Here is a 22463-nt window from a genome sequence, read left to right as displayed (position 1 = left end):
GCAATTTTGAAGTAATTTACTTTAAATGATTTACGCGAAATGATTTTGTTAAAAGAATGAATTCTTGTACTAATTTTGTGAAGCTTTTTACTGAATGATTATAACATGTATTAGATAATATTTGATAATATATTTTATTTAAAAAGGTTTGTAAAAAATCCGAAAATGAATTCAATCATTATCATTCGATGCTGCCAAGTAGTGACTTCCAGTTGAATATGAAAGTAAAACAATTTTCTATTGAAAATATGTAGCAATGAGCAATTTTTTCGAAAGATTGTTCTGCTATTAAAGTTTGTTATCATTCACGTTGCTACAAAAAATGTCTTAAAAGTGTGTTCAAAACAACATTGTTAAAAAATCTCCTCATCTATAAAGATTCATACGATTTATTCTATAGAAAAGTATAAAACAGAAAAACAAATATAAAAAGTGTAATATAATAATACTTACTGTCACAATTGCACCACATATTTATACCTGGTATACTCGCTAACATAAATTGTCATAAGTTGATTTTGTTTCTGATCATTGTCCCATTGAAATTTGCAGTAAATAATAAAGGATCATTATGTTTTGGTCATTATATATATAACAGAGCGTTAATATTTGTTTGCCATGCATAAAATGAATACATTTGACGTTTCACCTTTATAACCGAAGTTGTGAAGGTAAAATAAACTTTGCAAAATAAACCAATGTTCTTGACATAAAGAAAGTTTATTCAGATTTTTGCAAAAGTGAAAAAATAAGAAAGAGAATTTAAATAAAAACACTGACTATAAATATGACTTTTTTAAATATAATTTTTAAATCTCTATTCCTGGTATTTTTTTTTTTATTTTTTTAATAAAAAAATTTTTAAAATGTAATAATACAAAATTTTTGATGTCGTGTGATTTTTTTTATATAACTAATATCAGCTAGTTTAAAAATAAAAGGAGTGGGGAGTGGGGAGTGGGGCTATTTGAGTCAATTTTAAAACGCTCAAAGAAACGTTACTATTCTGAACAATTAATAAAGCACAAAAATGATTCTAAAAAAACTTGGCATATTATTAAGGAGGTAATTGGAAAAAAAAGCTTATACAGAAATTTACTTCCTCTAAATCTTAAATTTAATAACAAACAAATTGTAAATAAATCCTTAGTCGCTGAAACACTTAACCAGTTTTTTGTAAATATAGGTCCTACTTTATCATCTAATATAGCAACTACTCAATCACACTTTAGTTCGTACTTAACCTCAACCAACCTTAATGTTATGTCTAATTATAAACTTACAGAAAAAGAATTACTAGACGCAGTCTCTTTATTAAAACCCAATAAAAGTTTAGGATTTGATGATATAAGTAGTAATGTCATTATCAAATCAATAAAACAAATTACAATTCCATTACTACATATTTTTAATTTATCTCTAACACAAGGCGTTTTTCCAGATAACCTAAAAATTGCAAAAGTCATTCCAGTGTTAAAATCAGGTGATCCTTCCGATGTTACGAATTATAGACCAATCTCAATTCTTTCTTGTTTTTCTAAAATATTAGAGCGGGTTATGTATAATAGACTATATTCCTTTTTAAATGTTAATAATATTCTTTTTCATAAACAGTTTGGATTTAAATCTGGTCATTCAACTGATCATGCAATCACTCACCTTGTTCATGATATATTTAAAGGGTTTGATGAAGACAAGTATACCCTAGGTGTATTTATCGATTTAAGTAAAGCTTTTGACACTGTCAATCATCAAATCCTTCTATCCAAACTGAAAAGTTATGGTATAATAAATACTAATTTGTCCTGGTTTGATAGTTACTTGTCTAATAGAAAGCAGTTTATTTCATATGATAGCGGAAAAACGGAATATAAGTCAATCACCTGTGGTGTTCCTCAAGGATCAATTTTAGGACCACTTTTATTTCTCGTTTATATTAACGACTTATATAAATTTTCTAACATTTTAAACTTAATTTTGTTTGCAGATGATACAAACTTGTTTTATTCTAGTAAAGATATCAGTAAATTATTTCAAACAGTAAACAAAGAACTTGAAAAATTAACCCAATGGTTCAAATCAAACAAACTATCTTTGAACATCAATAAATCCAAATACACTTTGTTCCATCGTCTTCATAAAAAACAAGATATTCCATTAAAACTTCCTGATCTTTTTATTGATAACGCATTATTAAAAAGAGAGCAATCAATAAAATTTTTAGGTGTGGTTCTGGATGAAAATTTAACCTGGAGGGACCACATAGGTCTAATTGAAAATAAAATATCAAAAAATATAGGTGTTTTGTATAAAGCCAAGCAGTTTTTAAATCTATCTTGTTTAAAAAACTTATATTTTTCTTTAATTCATTGCTACTTAAATTATGCAAACGTTGCTTGGTGCAGCACAAACGCAACAAAAGTAAAAAAACTGTTTAGTAAACAAAAACAGGCTATAAGAATAATTACAAACGTAGACCGTTTCTCTCACACTCAAACATTATTTAATAAACTTAATATTCTAAATGTATATAAACTAAACCTTTACCATATTCTTATCTTCATGTTTAAACTTGATAAAAAAATATCACCAATGTTATTTAATTCACTTTTTGAAAAAATAAACCACATATACCCTACCAGATTTTCAAAAAACAATTACATTCAATCCAAAACACATTATTCAGCAACCAAATTCTCAATTGCTAACCGAGGTCCTAAGCTGTGGAATACAATATTAAATAAGGAGCTGAAATCTAATTATTCTTTAAACCAGTTTAAAACAAAACTTAAGCAATTACTGATGATACATGAAAATGAATTAAAGTTCTTCTAAAAAGCTTTTTAAACTAGCAAACAAAAACAAAAATTAACCTACTAATTACTCTTTAATATTATATTTAATATTCTAAACAATAGTCTGCTATTGTAAATGTATTTCTTATCTTATAAGTTTTGAATTTACAAACGATTTTTTTAAGTTTTATTATTTGAAATACTAATTACTAAAAATATTGTAAAATTTTATAATTTCAATTTTTATTAAAAAAGTTATTGTAAATTCTTTTTGTAATATTAATACTTATATATCATCTTATTTTACTAATCAGTTCTTAAATATAAATACTCTTTGAATTACTAAATATTTTAAACGTTATATATTTTATTTTTTGCATTTTGTTAAAACATTTTATTTGATGAATATGCATTTTTTTGGGGGGGGCTTAATGATAAGATGAATTTTGTCTTCTTCAAGCCCCAGTCATGTAAATATTTGTTTTTATAAATTACGAGTGTAAATTATTTTCAATCGGCAAATACAATACTAAAAAAAAAAAAAAAAAAAAAAAAAAAAAAAAAAAAAATGAGTAGGGGGAGGGCGCTTAGAATCGCAAAGCTTTCTCTCTTATAACTACTTACAATGATTTAATATTTGTACAGATAGGTGAAAGTATATTTTTATATTGTTTTCAATAAAATTTTCGCATATGCAAAAGACCGCTTCCTGACTTTATCCCTTGTGTTTCCCCGACAAATATTTAACCATGAAGTTAAAGCTGTAAACATTTTGTTTTTACAACAAAATATTTATATTTTAGTCTTTAGAAAGATTAGAAGTTAGACACGAAATATGTGCAGCGAAACTTTATTTCCAGCCACATTTAGAGATACTTGCATACGGCCTATTATTCTGGAAATTTTTTTTTTAATAGTTTGAATTGTTTTATTATATTTTTTATTTGGTTTTAAGTAAAAGAATTTAAATTATTTTTTTAAATTAAATTATTATACCTTAAAATGACGGTTTAATACTGATATTAGGCACAGAGAGAGAACAAAAAACAATTTGTAAAAGAACTTAAAACCAGTAAGAAACATTATATCAGAGGTCGTCCATAAAGTAAGTACGCCAAAAATTTTGAAATTTGACCCCCTCCACCCCCTATTGCCATGCGTACTTTTAAGTTCCCACCCCCATAAAAAGTACTTACGTTTTTCAAATACCGCCCTTATTTTTTTTTAATTAAATCTTTTCTTTTCCAATAAAAAAGTTTATTAAATAAAAAAAGGTGGAGGAGGTACCTTAGATGTTTTATACGACCCCAAATTCCTTTGTTTGCGCGATTTCAAAACGTCTTCAAGTATATATACAAATATTAATTTTAACAAAGTTTAATTACATTATATAAATGTGTGTACACGGCCTTGAGGTTAATGTGTTGTTAAGGTTGCTACATCAAGTACGACAATTTAAATCAGTTATAGTGTTATTTTACCATTTTAGTTTTATTAGTGAAAATGGGAAAAGATTGTCGAGTGAAGCAACATACACAAACTCACCGTAAAAGTAAAAGATTTATGGGAAATCTTAATAAATCTGTGAACATTGATAGTGTTTCTGATAATGTTAGTATTGAGTTGCCAACAATTAATTTAAATGCTGCTAACAACACTTGTGTTTTGGAACAAAATAATGAAAACTCACTTAATTTGTCAGCTTCGTCTCAAAAAGATGAAGACTTAGAAGATACACTTGTTTTGAAACCTTGTATATCTGGTATCGTATCATTGATGTTGCTGTTTTAGTTTCTGTTTTTAATTCTTTTCTGTGTCCAGAATGTGGTAGTCCCACACTCTCATTAGGTGAGAGATATAATAAACTACATGGTTTATCTTCCTTGTTATATCTTAAGTGTCAAAAAAAAGATTGTAACTATCTTCATCAGTTCTACACCTCTATCAATGATAATAATAAAAAAGGATTTGATAATAATAAGCGAATAATTTATTGCATGCGACTATTGGGCCATGGATATGCAGGCATAAAAATGTTTTGCACTTTTTTAAATTTACCTAAGCCTTTGACCAAAAACAGCTTTAAAAATCTACTGAAATAATTGCAACAGCTGTTAAAACTGTAGCAGAACAAACAATGATAAATGCTAGAAGTAAATTGCAAAAAACATCTTTGGCACCAACTGATATTTGTGTATCTTGCGATAGTACATTGCACAAACGATGATAATCATTGCTGAATATCCTCGTTTGAGTCTTTTCTGTTATCTCTACTGTTAGTGGCAAAGTGTTAGATGTTGAAGTCATGTTTAGATATTGTATAGGCTTTAGTTTTAATCAAGACCTTCAAAAGTCTAATCCAAATGCTTATGCACTATGGAGAAATTCCCATGTTTGTATGTAAAATTACCAAAGTTCTGCTGGTGGTATGGAGCCAGAAGGAACAAAAAATATTTTTCAGCGTTCTTTTGATAATCGCCAGTTAAGATATATTCAATATTTAGGTGATGGAGACAGTAAAAGTTACATGAACGTAAAAAATACATACCCTGATAAAAAAATCGAAAAGCTGGAATGCGTTGGACATTATCAAAAGAGAGTTGGAACACGGCTGCGGAATTTAAAGAAAAGAGAAAAAGGCCTTGGTGGCAAAGGACGTCTTACAATGCGACAATTGATCGCTTACAAAATTTTGTTGGAGTTGCAATCAGAAAAAATGCAGGTAACCTAAAGGAAATGAAGGCAGGAGTGTTAGCATCGCTATTTCATGTGGCTTCATCAAAAAATAAAAGCTTACATTTTCCACACTGCCCTACTGGTTCAAACAGCTGGTGCAAACACGATGCTGATAAAATAAATAAAACAACAACATATAAGCCAGGACCGGGTTTACCAATGGACGTTGTTATGAAAGTGAGATATATATTTGAAGAGTTAAGCGAAGACAAAAATTTTTTTTTTTTTTTTTTTTTTTTAAATATCTTCAATTCCAACAAGGCTGCAAGCAGCCACTAATTAAAGATGGAAGTTACTGAAAGAGAAAAGATGAAGATTGTAGAGCAAGATAACGATTGACGGACGACTTAAAAGATTGTAAATTATATGAATCAGGAAAGCAAGATGAAGGAAGCGAATACCAAAGAACTGATGTTCGAGGAAAAAAACTAGACGAATAAGCGTTTTTGGAGCACTTAGGAACAGTCACAGAAAAAGGATGACACTTTATTGAATGACGAGTAACACGAGAATGAATTTTAGTAGATGGCACAAGAGACGCTAGCTCTTTAGAGCAGTGCCCATTATAGTATTTGTAGAAAAGAGAAAGAGAAGCAACATTACTACGATGTGATAATGGTTGGAGGTTGGCTGAAAGAGCAGGTCCAACTATGTTTACAATGCGTTTTCGCACCTTGTCTAAAAGAAAAAGGGCATCATTAGAAGATCCGCCCCAGATGTGGCAACAGTATTCCATACAAGGCCGCATTTGAGATTTATAGAGACAGAGAATAGAATCCAGAGTAAGAAAGTGGCGAGCTCGATAAAGAGATGCAACCTTAGCAGATGCTAATTTTGCAACTGATTTGATATATGGTTTCCAAGAAAGATTGGAAGTAAGAGTTAATCCTAGAAGATGAAGAGTAGGTGACTCATCGAGTACATCACCGTTCATAAATATAGAAAGATCTAAATTATTGCTATAATGATTGGCTGAAAAAAGTTGAGTTTTATCTGAAATAAAGTTCACCAGCCAGTTCAGCAAACAATGCCGCCTTAGATGTTAGAATATCTGGAAGATCGTTAATGTAAATTAAAAAGAGTATAGGGCCAAGGATAGACCCTTGAGGAACCCCTGAAGTTACAGAATAAGAAGAAGAGTGCTGTCCATCAAGGAAAACTTTATACTACAATTGGAAAGGAAGGATTCAATTATCTTAAAGATGTTGCTAGATACACCATAAGAAGAAAGCTTATGGAGAAGACCAGCATGCCAAACTTTATCAAAAGCTTTTGAAATGTCAAGAGCGATGGCCTTAACCTCTCCACCTTTATCTAATGCACAATAAAACCTGTCAGTTATTACTGTTAGCAAATCAGCTGTAGAGCGAGAAGATCGAAATCCATATTGATGGTCAGAAAGTAAATTATTAGATTCAAGATGAGAAATTAAGTGTTTGTAAATTAAAGAATAAAAAACCTTTCTTATGATAGGAAGACGACTAATGGGACGGTAGTTAGACGAATCAGATCGCTCTCCAGAATTTTTGAAGATAGGGATAACAGATGCGGCTTTCCAGCAGGCTGGAAAGCAAGACTCTGAGAAGCACTTGTTGAATAGTTTTGAGAGTATAGACGACAGCTCCGGAGAACACTTCTGCAAGACGATAACAGGTATGTTGTCCGGGCCACAAGCTGTAGAACAGTTTAGGCAGGAAATCACTTTAGATACAGATGCTGGAGTGATATGAATGTCAAGCAATGGATCAACCTGTTTGTTGGCAATATTAGGTAAAATGCAATTAGTGGAATCATGAGATGATATTGATTAAAAGTTTTTAGCAAACAATTTGGCTTTGTCTTTAGGTGAGGTGACAAAGTCTGAGCCATACAAGAGAGGTGGAATTATAGATTTGCCCTTATTATTAAAACTATTAAAGATTCTCCAGAAGTCACGAGAGCCTAATTTTTGAGATGAGATGCGAGATTTCATGACCTGAGAATAGCGGGTTTTGGCGTTAGACAAAACCATTTTACAGTTGTTTCTAGCAGTAATAAACAGACGTCTGTTTTCTGGAGAATTGTTTTGCTGATAAATTTGGAAGTAACGGTTTCGATTGGCAATCGCAGCAGCACAGTGCGAGGGAAACCATGGAGGAGAGTGAGGCTTGACCTGGAATCGTCGAGAGGGAATTAAAGATTCCATGCCAGCCTGAATCCACGAAGTTATGTAAGAAGCACATTTGTCGACAGGAAGTTGAAAGATTTCTACCCAAGGGCCATCACAAAGAGAGTCACGGAAAGAATCCCAGTCAGCTTTACTGTAATTGTAAGAGGTTCGATATTAGGGGGATTCAGGTGATGAAGAAGAATGAGATATTAGTTTTAGAGAGATCAAACTGTGATCAGAAGAACCTAAGGGTGAATGCGGAGAAACTGAGCACTGACTAGGATCAGAAACAAGACATAAGTCGAGTAGAGAAGGTAAATGATTCGGGTTGTCAGGAAAGCGAGTAGGAAAGTTGACTATTTGAGTTAGGGATCGAGAAAGGCAAAAGTTGTGGGCTTTAATGCCTGCAGAGTCACTGACACTAGAGCCAAGCCATTCAGAGTGGTGGGCATTAAAGTCACCGACAACAACTATGTTAGCTGATGGATAAAGAGATAGGGCTTGGTCAATATGATCAGAAATAACATCAAAAAGAGTGCAGTCTTGAGATGAAGGAGAGCGATATAGAACGAAGAGAAAGGTAATAGAGTAAAGTGGTTCTAAACGAAAGCACATGAAAGAATAGTCTGTGGATTCAAACCTAGTTTCACGACAAACAGGTGAATTCTTACGAATGTAAATGCCCAGGCCAAGCATGTGACTATTGGAGTCTTTACGAATCAGAGGAAGATAACCATCAAAACTAAGATCACAAGATGAGACAGCCGAACTCAAATTAGTCTCACAAAGAGCAAGTAGGTCTGGTGAACTTTGCAAGAGATAAGATTCAACAGAAGAAAAGTTACTTCGAAGACCACGAGTATTAGTGAATGATAGGTTTAGAGAACTTGGTGATGATGATGGTTTTTTGTGTTTTATAGTTTTTGGTACTTTATTCATTTTTAAATGAGATTGAAGAACTTGACTCAAAGCATAGATAGTACTCAGAACACTGTTTAATAGCCCAAGCAAATGGCTCATTACTACTACTAAACCCTAAGCCGTAACAAAGGGCTCCAAATGTGGCCTCCGCAATGCACACCAAAAGTACAAACAGGGACACCATCCATGCGCAACATGGCACTGTTAATACTTTGATATTTTTCAGCTGTTGATGGAATCAGCCTCTCTGAGAGCTACCAAAGAGTTCGGGAAACCTGACTACCAGCCGGCCTCAGAACCATAAAACTGAGTTTTAGAGCTGTACCCTCATTAGGAGATAATAGAATGAGTTGCCTAGTCATAAAAACAGTGACACAAGCAAACCCATGCATTGAGTCAAGAAGATCCTGCATTCAACATCCTAAACTGGAAACAATGTATTAAAAATACATCTGCGTCAGCCTAATAGATGAAGAAAGGGTGCGAGGCTGGTCAACAGATAGAATCTGTTTACCCCTTAAGTCTTTGCCTAGGAGGCCTTCTATAAGACAGTAGCCGGGTGCATTTAACATCTGCCCAAGATGAGTATTTTTATCGAGACACCATCTCTAGCCTTTACTCAATTAAGAGCCCCAAGGCAGGGGGTGTTTTAAATCGGAGTTTGCATCTCCTAGCCTTTGCCTTAAAAGGCATATCCTACAAGGCAGCAGGACATGAAGTAGATTGTACTGGGTTACATGTTACCAGTAGCAGGATAACCTGATCTGACCATTGCACGGTAAAACACAAAATGCTAATGAATCGTTTAACAGAATGATTTGGGTATACCAAAACAAACATTTGTCTCGCTTACCCAATTAGAAATTATATGATGCTGTTGCTTATATTAATATTGGAGCAAAAGCATCATTTAATATTTTTTAAAAACTGAACATGGAACCAGGCTTTTCCTATGATTGCAGGATGCAAAGTATTTAATAATGAAAGAAAAAGAAATGCTGAATATCGAATAAACCCTCATAATAAGTCAAGACAGCAATTTTATGTGCCAAAAAGTTGAAAAAAAACCCTCTTAACCACAGTGCTGCAAAACCTACTTTTTAACAACTAAAAATTTAGATTGCCTGAAATCATGCTTTACTCAGGGCCAACATTTAAGGTGTGGGATGTGCCCCTGCCCATACGTGAGGGCAATATGTAGTAAAATTTCCAACGTTACTATCTAAAACAAAATTTCAATTTATCGACAGGTTTTACATCTTATATTGTAAATTTTGTAATAAACAAAAGTTATGACCCTGCAAAGTTTACACCCTCCTCATTTTAGGGGTCGGAAAATTTGCATGGTCATAACTTTTGTAATTTACAATATTTTTCTACAAATATTAAAATCTGTCGATAAATTTAAGTAGCATAGTTGAAAATTTTACTACATTAGTGCCTACACATATGGGTAGGGACAAGTCTTTTAGAGCTCTTTGTTTCCAGGCCTCCGCAATCCCAATTTTTTGCAAGGCCTCCTCATTTGGCATAGGTATAAACATACTTAAGTTTGGAGTTTGCACGATGTGTGAAAGTATCCTATGTAGAACATCAAAAAAAATCCTGAGGGCGTTTGCGCATGTGTGTGCGTAGAGAGAAACTATACCCTCTACTCCTAAAACCATACATCCTTTTATGTTGGCAAACTAGGATCTTTAGTCAAAATTTTAATTTTTTATTGATTAGCTGGTTAAATGTGATAAATTAGAAAATCGAGGTACGTACTTCTAAATTGAACCCCTCCTCTCCCCCTATACGCTTTTTGATGACCTCCCCCCTTCCCCCTATGAGCGTACGTACTTATTGGACGACCCCTTTGAACTATTTATTGGTCGTAAAAAAAAAGGTTTAATTAAATTTTAAATAAACTTTTCACAAAAAAAATGAAAACTAGTTAAAAAAAAATATATTAACTTAAAATATTTGTTATAATATTTATTGAAATTTTATATTTTATAACACTTTGATCGATTAAATACAATTTAAAGACGGTTTAATATAAAGTAAAAACGTGAGATGAAACATGAAATTTCGAACTGAAAAGCTTCGACGAAAAATTCTACTAAACCATCGAGTTTTTTTATTTTCTTGACGACGCATATCTCTTAAATAAACAATGGCGAAAATCTTAGCAAATTATTTTTTATCAACATTAATTCGTGTAAAAAGTGTATAAAAAGTGCAAATCTAATGTAAAAATAATTTTTATATTTATTATAAAATTAAAATTTTTCAAAGTTTAACCAAATCAAAAACTTATGACTTTATCTTAAATATAGTAGGATACTATTTGAAAAGAAATTAATAACAAAGTTAAAAAAATATATATTTAATTTGCATATTTAGTAAAAATTCTTAAACATAATAAAAAATAAAAGTATACATAAAATATTTAACAAATATTTGTAAACAAAATGATTTAAAAAATTATATATTAATAACATAATAACTAAAAACTGAGGATATAATATAAATAAATATAATATAAAATAAAAATATAAAAATGTAAAAAAAAAACAATACTAAATTATGTACCGTAATTTGAAAAGTATAATATTATTAATAATAATAACAATAAAAAATAGTTATAACAATAAAAAAATTATAAAAATTTATATACCATAATAATAGTTATATTTAATAAATTAATAATTTATTAATTTATATTATAATTATAACTATTAATATATTTGAAAACGAATTATTTTATGATATTTTATTAATAAAAATTTAAACTTTTAAATAATAAATCTAATAAACTAGTAAAATTAATTTGCATATTTAAAAACATATTTATTATAAATTAATACATTATATATTTCATTATTAGTTTATAATTATTGTTTTTTTTTAATATATTTAAAATATTAAATATTTTATCGTGTTGTAAAGTTTTTTAATTCTTCGAGGTTACGAAAATATTTTCCATGGTACATGATCACAAACTTCTTGACATTCGAACAACAAATCCATTCATAAATTTCTTTAATAAAATCAATGTGGTTGTGAAGTTCAAGATCTAATTCTTCACAAAGATTAATCCACGGAAGAAAATTCTCTTCAAAATCTTTTTTTGTTATTAAATAACGTGAGATCAATATATTCAACACTTTAATCTTATCTTTCGGTTTCCATCCTTCGAAATTTATTGGACGATAAAAGGTGACAATGCGAACATTAGTTAAACATTGAGTTATAAGTTTTTTTTCTTCATCACTTAAAATATTTTTATCAACACGTAACCACGCTAACTTGCTTCCAGATTTTAAGTAATGATTTATGAAATAATTTTCGCAAGAAGTTAAGTAAGAAGTTTTCCCATCGTCAATCGAAATCCACCAATTTTCATCAACAATTAATTTTATTTGATTAGTAAATGATGATTGACTTTCATAAAAACATTCAATGAATAAATCTTTACTTTTTAAATCTTTTCGATCTTCACTTTTTCTCAGACGATCTAAAGTAAAATTAAATATTAATTATAAAAATAAACAAATAAATTATTAAAATAATAAATTATAACAATAAAAATTATATACATTGTAATATTCTACATATATTCATACATTTAATTTAATTAATTTTTTATGAATTTAATGATTGAATAAAAAATCATATAAAAATTTTTATTTTTATTAAATAGATTATATTTTACATAATAATATTATATACACAAATAAATATTAAATTAAAATGATATATAAAAATATTAAAATAGTGAAACTTTTAAATAAAAATAATTCTTTAAAAAAAAAAAAAAAAATAAACAATTTTTTTTATTTCGTTAATTTAAACATTTATCACATTTTTAAAACGAAATAATTTAAGTATAAGTTATAAATTAAATATATTAAAAATAACATAACAAAAATTATTCATTTATATAACTTAAAAATACTTTCTTTTATTCATATATTCCAAAAAATTTTTGTCGTTCGGTTGTTTTAATAAAACATAAAACATTTTATTAAACAAGTGAATGTTTTTTATAAATCAATTTTCAAAAGAAATTTTGTAAAAAGAATATTTGTTCATTCGATTTCGACGTTGATTAAAAACTTTGACGAATTTATTTCTTTAAGGACGTCTAATAGTAAATTCGTAAAATTCTGAAACTTTCAACAGGTCATGTGCAGGAATAAAGTGCAGAAAAAAAAGTTAAGAAAAATATTTCGCACTTTATTCACATAATTAACCCGTTGAAAAAATTTTTATCTGTCTTCCAAATGATATATTTTTATAAATTTTATAAGATAAAATATAATAATATGTGATACAACATGCGTTTCTTGATTTATACTGAGCGATTAAAGTCTAAACAGAAATACGCAAGACTTATGAAAAAAGGCTGTCATGGTGAAATACAAAGAAATTAGAAAGATTCATAATAAAGAGACATTTAGACATCATAGTCAACATTATTTCATCATTAAAGCATAGCTACAAAATGTAATATATACAATATATTAAAACAAGCAACAAACATACCTTAGATAAACCGATAATCGATTAAATTTAAAATTTACCATTAAAACGCATAAAATCGCATCAAATGACATTGTTTTAAAAAGTAAATAATAAATCCATGTAACAAACATTTTAACGTAAACAAGAAAATAATTCCTCATTCACAACTGTTTCATAAAAATAATATTTCTCTGAAACTTTTTGCAAAAGAAACACAGTTTCATGCCAGAATATTAAATTTAGACAAACTGTCGACAAATGTTGGAAACATATAAAACGAAAAAAAAAAAAAACGATTACAAACAGTCGGTTGAAAATGCAATTGAATAATACCTCAGTATGTTTTAAAAGTAGTATGACATAGATATGTACATACATTTATCATAATTTACTAGTTTTTGGCATACAAAAGCATGCCAAACATTATTTAAAGTAAAAAATGTGTAAAAACAATGTTTTCCACGCGACGATAACATACTTTTTGCAGTGTAGAGTTTTTGTGCCGAGATGATGTGTTAACTTAAGAAATTTTTAAGGTTTATAAATACGCTTTTTTTTTTTGCACCGCTAACGTTTTAAAGGCAGGTTGATTTCTTTTTCAACATATTTATTTAATTTTTTACATCTATTTTCAATCTACCTTTTAATTGAAAAACTTACTCTTTCATACTCAATTATCGTATTTCCAAAAGGAAACTCATATTATATTTTCATACATTAAAAAAAAACAAAAACAAATTAACGAATACAAAACTTCAATTTCGTGAAAGCGTTATTTTCAAGTTGCAATATTCTTATAAAAAATTTTCATACACAAATGGAGATGAAACAATATAAAATCGTTCGTTTTTATAAAATATTTCACCATTTTCATATTAATTTAAAACTCTTTCCATTAACATATAACGATTAAATATATAAACAGTTTGAAAATTATAAACACGTATCTATATGCTATTTTATATTAAAAAGAATAAGCTTATAGATAGAAATCAAAATATTATAAAAAATGTTACATTAAATTGAAAGGTTTATATATTTTAGCAATTTAATCTTGTATATTTATAATATAATTTAACTAATATAACCACAACAAAAAAATACTTATTATCATCAATCCTATACAAAAGACAGTCGCCGTAAGTTATTGTTTTAGAAATATATAAATTTAGTTTTAAAATAAAAAACTTTTTTAATAAAAACAAATAAATGAATATAAAACTGAAGAATTTACTTACGAATATATATAACTATATATAAATTATTTACAAATTTTAGGAGGTTTTGTTCCCCGTGTACGTTTTAATAAACGGTGACACTATGAGTTCGTAAAACTTTTTTAAGAAAAAAACAACGTTAGGTTGTATATACTTAAAACTCGACGATCGAACTTTAAAAAGAACTTTTTTCACATATTCGAAAAAATTTTGAATCAACCGTTTAGTTTTATAGAATGATATCGTAACTATCACAACCGTTTTTATGAAATATATAGTCTAATAAATGTCGAAAATGTCAATAATGTACCTCCAAATTGCTTAGAGTTAACAAAACATACATTAATTAAACATACATAAGTTGACTGAACCAAATCTAATCTAATTATGCCTTTCCATGTCTCACGAAGATTTTTTTTTATTTTCTGAATGAACTTTTTGAAATATATTTTACTCAGTTTTATTACATTAATTATGGTATATTTATTTACTCAGTTTTATTAGATTAATTATGGTTTATTTATAGCGTTTAAAGTAGTTAGTTTAATTATATTTGAAATGAAAGTATTTGAGGCTTCACCATAAGGTTTAGATCACGTTAAAAGCTTGATAATACGTCGAATAATAAATTATATAATTTCGTTGGAGAACATAAACTATTAATTTAATTGATGTGAAATAAATAAAACGAAAATAAAAAATTAAAAAATTGATTTGGTTACTGTTATTTTGTCTGACGTCATTAAGATAATTTAAAAGCCACAAATAATGTGTTAAAACGCGTTTTTTTTTTAAAACAAAATTTACAGTTTGTAAATTATTATCAGTTACTTTAGTAATACCTATAAATGAAGCGAATATAAAGTTATGTATTATAAATAATTTCATAAAAAATTTCTTATTATATAAACGTAACGAAGTCATTACTCAAAAACATGTACAAGATAGAAATGATTGATGCGTATCATTTCGATCAAGCGCCCGACAGAAGGTTAAACTTTTGATGATTAACTCAAATCATGTAGTTAGTTTAAATAAATTTTATATTTTTTTGTGACATAAATTTTGCTTTTATTAAGTGTCGACACAATCAGTTCTTTTTTAAAAAATGTTATATTTTGTTTACCGCGACGTTAAAAAAGCCCAAACATCGAGATATTTATTGTCGGTATCGTATTAGCTTTATACAGCTTTTACCCTCCATGTAAAAGCGAGCTTAACGTTACGTGTTAAACAAAAAAATATTTTCGCTTAAAAAGCATAATAAATTAACTAACTTTATAATAATGGTTTTTTTTTTATAAAAGATTTAAATTTAAAAAAAAAAAAAATGAATCTATCTTTCCATTTTCGATTGAGGATATATTAGAAGTGCAGATGTACCTTGTTTCATTCTTTTTAACTTTTAACATAGATAACAATCATTCAAACAAAAAGTAATCTGGTAATGCTATTAGTAAAACTGTAGATTTACTGATAGCCTTACATTTCTGTTTAAAAATAAGATTTTGTCTGGTAAATTTGGTTTCTTGCATCTTCAATAAATTTAATTTGGATGAGAACTTATATCCCATCTAAACTCATGGCCCACAAATTGCTTCACTGTTAGTATCAAAAAAATTATTCTTATCCAATAAAAAACCTCTTATGTCTTAATTCACAAAAAATGCTTAAAAATCTCTTACTTCCTATCTGTTATAAGCTATCTGTTTTGCATACTTATATTTTGAAATAAAACATTTTTGTTTAATATTTCTACAAAGGATTTCTTTAATTTTATAAACCAATATTCTGACAAATTTAAACTATCAGACAAATTTATTGGGAATAACTTATCTGAACTATGATGTATTTGTGCTCTTGCAGTTGGTGGTTTGTGATCAGATTCAAAACGTTTATTTAAAACACAAATTAAAAGTCAAACTGAGATCTGTTTGAGGCACACACAAGTTAATTTAAAAACAAAAAAATCTTTATAAAAGTATTTATCTCTGCTTAAGATAAATTACAAAAAAAAAAAAAAAAAAAAAAAATAAAATAAAATAAATTGTTTTCACAAGGTCATAATTTTATTTGTTTATGCGACACAATGGTCGCAAAAAGTGACCAACGGAGCCGTCCAGTCACGTAGATCTGGGAGATGTGAAAATAGAAGTAGATTGTAGATGATGTCATTGGGTGAGAATCATAAATGAATGTAAAGACTATTTTGTAGGAGGAAGAAAATTTTAGGACTCAGGGATTAGGTGAACAATAACTCACGCTCTAGTCATACTAAACAAATGATAAAACAATGATCTATGAGTAAACAAGTCAATATCGATCCGCTGGTTCATTAAAGGCAACCATGGCTAAAATTATCGCGCCATACAATAACAATAAAATAAGTAGATAACAAAATATAAAGTAAAATGATAAAAAATATAAGTACGAGCAATATAAAAAGAAATACAATATAAAAAATAGGCTAGTAAATGTGCTACTATATATGGTCTAAACTCTAGATAACAAACTGAAAACTGAGAATCACCTGTGTGAGATAAAAGTATATAAATGTCGTTAATGTAACAAATTCATAATATAAAGCTTACAAAGCGCTATAATACGTGGGTGTAAGAGGTAAAGAAATGTTGGTGCCATTGTAACCAATCAGAATTAAGTAGTGAATAATGGTGATCCCCCTCCTCAGGAATGCACTGCGATCACCAATGACGTTTCGGAGAGCCCGAGATCTGCACTAACGCCACTCGTCAGGGGCGTGTCCTTGCAACAAATCACACCGCCTGCACTCTACGTCATGCTAGTCAATATTGCAATATAACAGGACTACACTACAAAAGCCAAAAATCCCAATCCCTATCCCAGTTTTTAATACAGCTCCAACATTCTTAGAGATCTCATGAGGGTGCTAAGGGATGCGCGTGGTGTAAATATAAGCAAATATGTTGATAAATATAAATATCATGTACACTTACATTAGAAAAGACAAACGTGTACACATGCATGTATGCGTATGTATAAAAATAAACAATTTAATGTATAGAAATAATACAAAGCAAATAGAAAATAGAAATTAATAATTATGAGTAACTTACCGTTTCTTTTATGGCTGAAATGTGTCTTTTAAATATAATAAGTAAATATCACTCATAATCATCGAAACTCAGAATGTTTGTCGTTAGTATAAAAGTAGTTAGTTGAAAATATGGTAGAAAATCTGGTGACTCCAATAGTATGAGAAATATAAATCTTGCCTGATAAGTAGAGACAAAAGCTATCACACAAAACGAACTCAGATAAAATAAAAAATGATTAGCCAGAGATAAAAAAATACAGACATATAATCAGTAGGCAGAGAATAGTAAAAAAAATAAACAGATGAGACAATAAATGCGATTTTTTACTAATAGCTTATAACCACTGAAAAACGTAACGTTTAAAAACAATATTGTTGACAAAAAGACCTAACGAACGTTAGTGAACACTGTATAGTGCAAACCACAACAAACTAACTTAGCGACGTCAGATCAAGAAAACTAGATAGAAACAAAAAAGAAACAAAAAACCTTATGGGATTGTGATATGTCTAAACTTATCTAGTGGTATAGTTCAGTACATATAAAACAAGAATACATTTGTTAAAAAAAGCAAAAAAGGGAAGTTAACAGGTGTTCACAGATTAATAATGCTTTGTATAGTACCTCAAATCAAAGAATTTTATGAAAACATGAAACTGCTGTTTAATCTAATTAAGATAGATAGGATTCCTTTTGTTTTTTTAGCTGATTTTAAATTAATTTTGGTTGTCAATGGTCTGCAGACAGCCACTTCAACAAATCCTTGTCTATATTGCTATGTTAAATTACGGTCACTCTGAGGATTAATTACACAAAAGGAAGAAGATATATGCAATGTAAACTGCAATTTAGATATTTTTTTGAAATCTTTGAACAATAGCTGTGCAGGTTTGCGAACATATGATGATCTGAGAAAATGCTACGACAGGTAAAATTTTACAACATTATGTTTTAAATAATTTTCTGTCGTCAATGTATTTTCACCTGTTTAATAATAAACATTTAATATATGTTTAATATATATTTTATTAGGTTTCAGCTATTAGGAGGAATAAAAAAAGAGATGCCCCAAACACTATGAGCACAGTGAACCTTCCACTTTTAAACGAACCAGATTTTTTGTTTGTTATAGCTAAATGCTCTCTTCCTGAATTACATTTAATACAAGGATTCGTTAGTCATGTTTTTTGGAACGGAATTTTGCCACTTTTAGGCAGAGAAAAAGCCATGCTATGGCCCTTAAAGTTAAAATTGATTTCAAAAATTTACCAGGTGAGAATTTAATAAAAAATTTAGAGACAGTTTTTACTAATTAAAATCAAAATGAGTTAATTCGTATATTTTGTTTAGGGTGAGTTCTTTGAAGGCAATGCATGTCGTAAGCTACTTTGACATGCAGATAAACTTTTTGATGCTGATGTCCTTGTTAAAGTTAGCCCGTTTTTGTTGTTACCTTTAGTTTCATTGCTAAAAACAATTGATAATGTTGTCAAATTTTGTTTTGGAACTGGAAAGGTTTCTTACAATTTGTCTATCAATTTGTATAAAACAAGAATACATTTGTTAAAAAAAGCAAAAAAGGGAAGTTAACAGGTGTTCACAGATTAATAATGCTTTGTATAGTACCTCAAATCAAAGAATTTTATGAAAACATGAAACTGCTGTTTAATCTAATTAAGATAGATAGGATTCCTTTTGTTTTTTTAGCTGATTTTAAATTAATTTTGGTTGTCAATGGTCTGCAGACAGCCACTTCAACAAATCCTTGTCTATATTGCTATGTTAAATTACGGTCACTCTGAGGATTAATTACACAAAAGGAAGAAGATATATGCAATGTAAACTGCAATTTAGATATTTTTTTGAAATCTTTGAACAATAGCTGTGCAGGTTTGCGAACATATGATGATCTGAGAAAATGCTACGACAGGTAAAATTTTACAACATTATGTTTTAAATAATTTTCTGTCGTCAATGTATTTTCACCTGTTTAATAATAAACATTTAATATATGTTTAATATATATTTTATTAGGTTTCAGCTATTAGGAGGAATAAAAAAAGAGATGCCCCAAACACTATGAGCACAGTGAACCTTCCACTTTTAAACGAACCAGATTTTTTGTTTGTTATAGCTAAATGCTCTCTTCCTGAATTACATTTAATACAAGGATTCGTTAGTCATGTTTTTTGGAACGGAATTTTGCCACTTTTAGGCAGAGAAAAAGCCATGCTATGGCCCTTAAAGTTAAAATTGATTTCAAAAATTTACCAGGTGAGAATTTAATAAAAAATTTAGAGACAGTTTTTACTAATTAAAATCAAAATGAGTTAATTCGTATATTTTGTTTAGGGTGAGTTCTTTGAAGGCAATGCATGTCGTAAGCTACTTTGACATGCAGATAAACTTTTTGATGCTGATGTCCTTGTTAAAGTTAGCCCGTTTTTGTTGTTACCTTTAGTTTCATTGCTAAAAACAATTGATAATGTTGTCAAATTTTGTTTTGGAACTGGAAAGGTTTCTTACAATTTGTCTATCAATTTGTATAAAACAAGAATACATTTGTTAAAAAAAGCAAAAAAGGGAAGTTAACAGGTGTTCACAGATTAATAATGCTTTGTATAGTACCTCAAATCAAAGAATTTTATGAAAACATGAAACTGCTGTTTAATCTAATTAAGATAGATAGGATTCCTTTTGTTTTTTTAGCTGATTTTAAATTAATTTTGGTTGTCAATGGTCTGCAGACAGCCACTTCAACAAATCCTTGTCTATATTGCTATGTTAAATTACGGTCACTCTGAGGATTAATTACACAAAAGGAAGAAGATATATGCAATGTAAACTGCAATTTAGATATTTTTTTGAAATCTTTGAACAATAGCTGTGCAGGTTTGCGAACATATGATGATCTGAGAAAATGCTACGACAGGTAAAATTTTACAACATTATGTTTTAAATAATTTTCTGTCGTCAATGTATTTTCACCTGTTTAATAATAAACATTTAATATATGTTTAATATATATTTTATTAGGTTTCAGCTATTAGGAGGAATAAAAAAAGAGATGCCCCAAACACTATGAGCACAGTGAACCTTCCACTTTTAAACGAACCAGATTTTTTGTTTGTTATAGCTAAATGCTCTCTTCCTGAATTACATTTAATACAAGGATTCGTTAGTCATGTTTTTTGGAACGGAATTTTGCCACTTTTAGGCAGAGAAAAAGCCATGCTATGGCCCTTAAAGTTAAAATTGATTTCAAAAATTTACCAGGTGAGAATTTAATAAAAAATTTAGAGACAGTTTTTACTAATTAAAATCAAAATGAGTTAATTCGTATATTTTGTTTAGGGTGAGTTCTTTGAAGGCAATGCATGTCGTAAGCTACTTTGACATGCAGATAAACTTTTTGATGCTGATGTCCTTGTTAAAGTTAGCCCGTTTTTGTTGTTACCTTTAGTTTCATTGCTAAAAACAATTGATAATGTTGTCAAATTTTGTTTTGGAACTGGAAAGGTTTCTTACAATTTGTCTATCAATTTGTATAAAACAAGAATACATTTGTTAAAAAAAGCAAAAAAGGGAAGTTAACAGGTGTTCACAGATTAATAATGCTTTGTATAGTACCTCAAATCAAAGAATTTTATGAAAACATGAAACTGCTGTTTAATCTAATTAAGATAGATAGGATTCCTTTTGTTTTTTTAGCTGATTTTAAATTAATTTTGGTTGTCAATGGTCTGCAGACAGCCACTTCAACAAATCCTTGTCTATATTGCTATGTTAAATTACGGTCACTCTGAGGATTAATTACACAAAAGGAAGAAGATATATGCAATGTAAACTGCAATTTAGATATTTTTTTGAAATCTTTGAACAATAGCTGTGCAGGTTTGCGAACATATGATGATCTGAGAAAATGCTACGACAGGTAAAATTTTACAACATTATGTTTTAAATAATTTTCTGTCGTCAATGTATTTTCACCTGTTTAATAATAAACATTTAATATATGTTTAATATATATTTTATTAGGTTTCAGCTATTAGGAGGAATAAAAAAAGAGATGCCCCAAACACTATGAGCACAGTGAACCTTCCACTTTTAAACGAACCAGATTTTTTGTTTGTTATAGCTAAATGCTCTCTTCCTGAATTACATTTAATACAAGGATTCGTTAGTCATGTTTTTTGGAACGGAATTTTGCCACTTTTAGGCAGAGAAAAAGCCATGCTATGGCCCTTAAAGTTAAAATTGATTTCAAAAATTTACCAGGTGAGAATTTAATAAAAAATTTAGAGACAGTTTTTACTAATTAAAATCAAAATGAGTTAATTCGTATATTTTGTTTAGGGTGAGTTCTTTGAAGGCAATGCATGTCGTAAGCTACTTTGACATGCAGATAAACTTTTTGATGCTGATGTCCTTGTTAAAGTTAGCCCGTTTTTGTTGTTACCTTTAGTTTCATTGCTAAAAACAATTGATAATGTTGTCAAATTTTGTTTTGGAACTGGAAAGGTTTCTTACAATTTGTCTCATTACCTGCAAGTTTTGCAGACAATTTTTCAGGCAACAGATTTATCTGAAACTCTCAAAATAGTTTGTACATTCATTCATGATTCTTACCCAATGACATCATCTACAATCTACTTTTATATTCACATCTCCCAGGTCTAAAGTTTTGTGTGATAGCTTTTGTCTCTACTTATCAGGCAAGAATTATATTTCTCATACTATTGGAGTCACCAGATTTTCTACCATATTTTCAACTAACTACTTTTATACTAACGACAAACATTCTGAGTTTCGATGATTATGAGTGATATTTACTTATTATATTTATTAGACACATTTCAGCCATAAAAGAAACGGTAAGTTACTCATAAATATTAATTTCTATTTTCTATTTGCTTTGTATTATTTCTATACATTAAATTGTTTATTTTTAGCATACGCATACATGCATGTGTACACGTTTGTCTTTTCTAATGTAAGTGTACATGATATTTATATGTATCAACATATTTGCTTATATTTACACCACGCGCATCCC

General features: G+C 29.0%; 1 long non-coding RNA gene across 1 annotated transcript; it reads left to right on the top strand.

Moving 5' to 3' along the window:
* The first annotated feature begins 19943 nt into the window (after positions 1–19943).
* Positions 19944–21791, top strand: LOC136074738 (uncharacterized). The gene is made up of 3 exons (XR_010635380.1): positions 19944–20339; positions 20444–21341; positions 21446–21791. It is a non-coding gene; the product is annotated as an uncharacterized LOC136074738 (long non-coding RNA).
* The last annotated feature ends 672 nt before the right edge of the window (positions 21792–22463 follow it).

Source organism: Hydra vulgaris, chromosome 01, assembly GCF_038396675.1.
Source record: "Hydra vulgaris chromosome 01, alternate assembly HydraT2T_AEP".
Taxonomy (NCBI): Eukaryota; Metazoa; Cnidaria; class Hydrozoa; order Anthoathecata; family Hydridae; genus Hydra; species Hydra vulgaris.
Note: the sequence above shows the minus strand (reverse complement) of the source record. Positions and strands in the feature narration are given on the sequence as shown.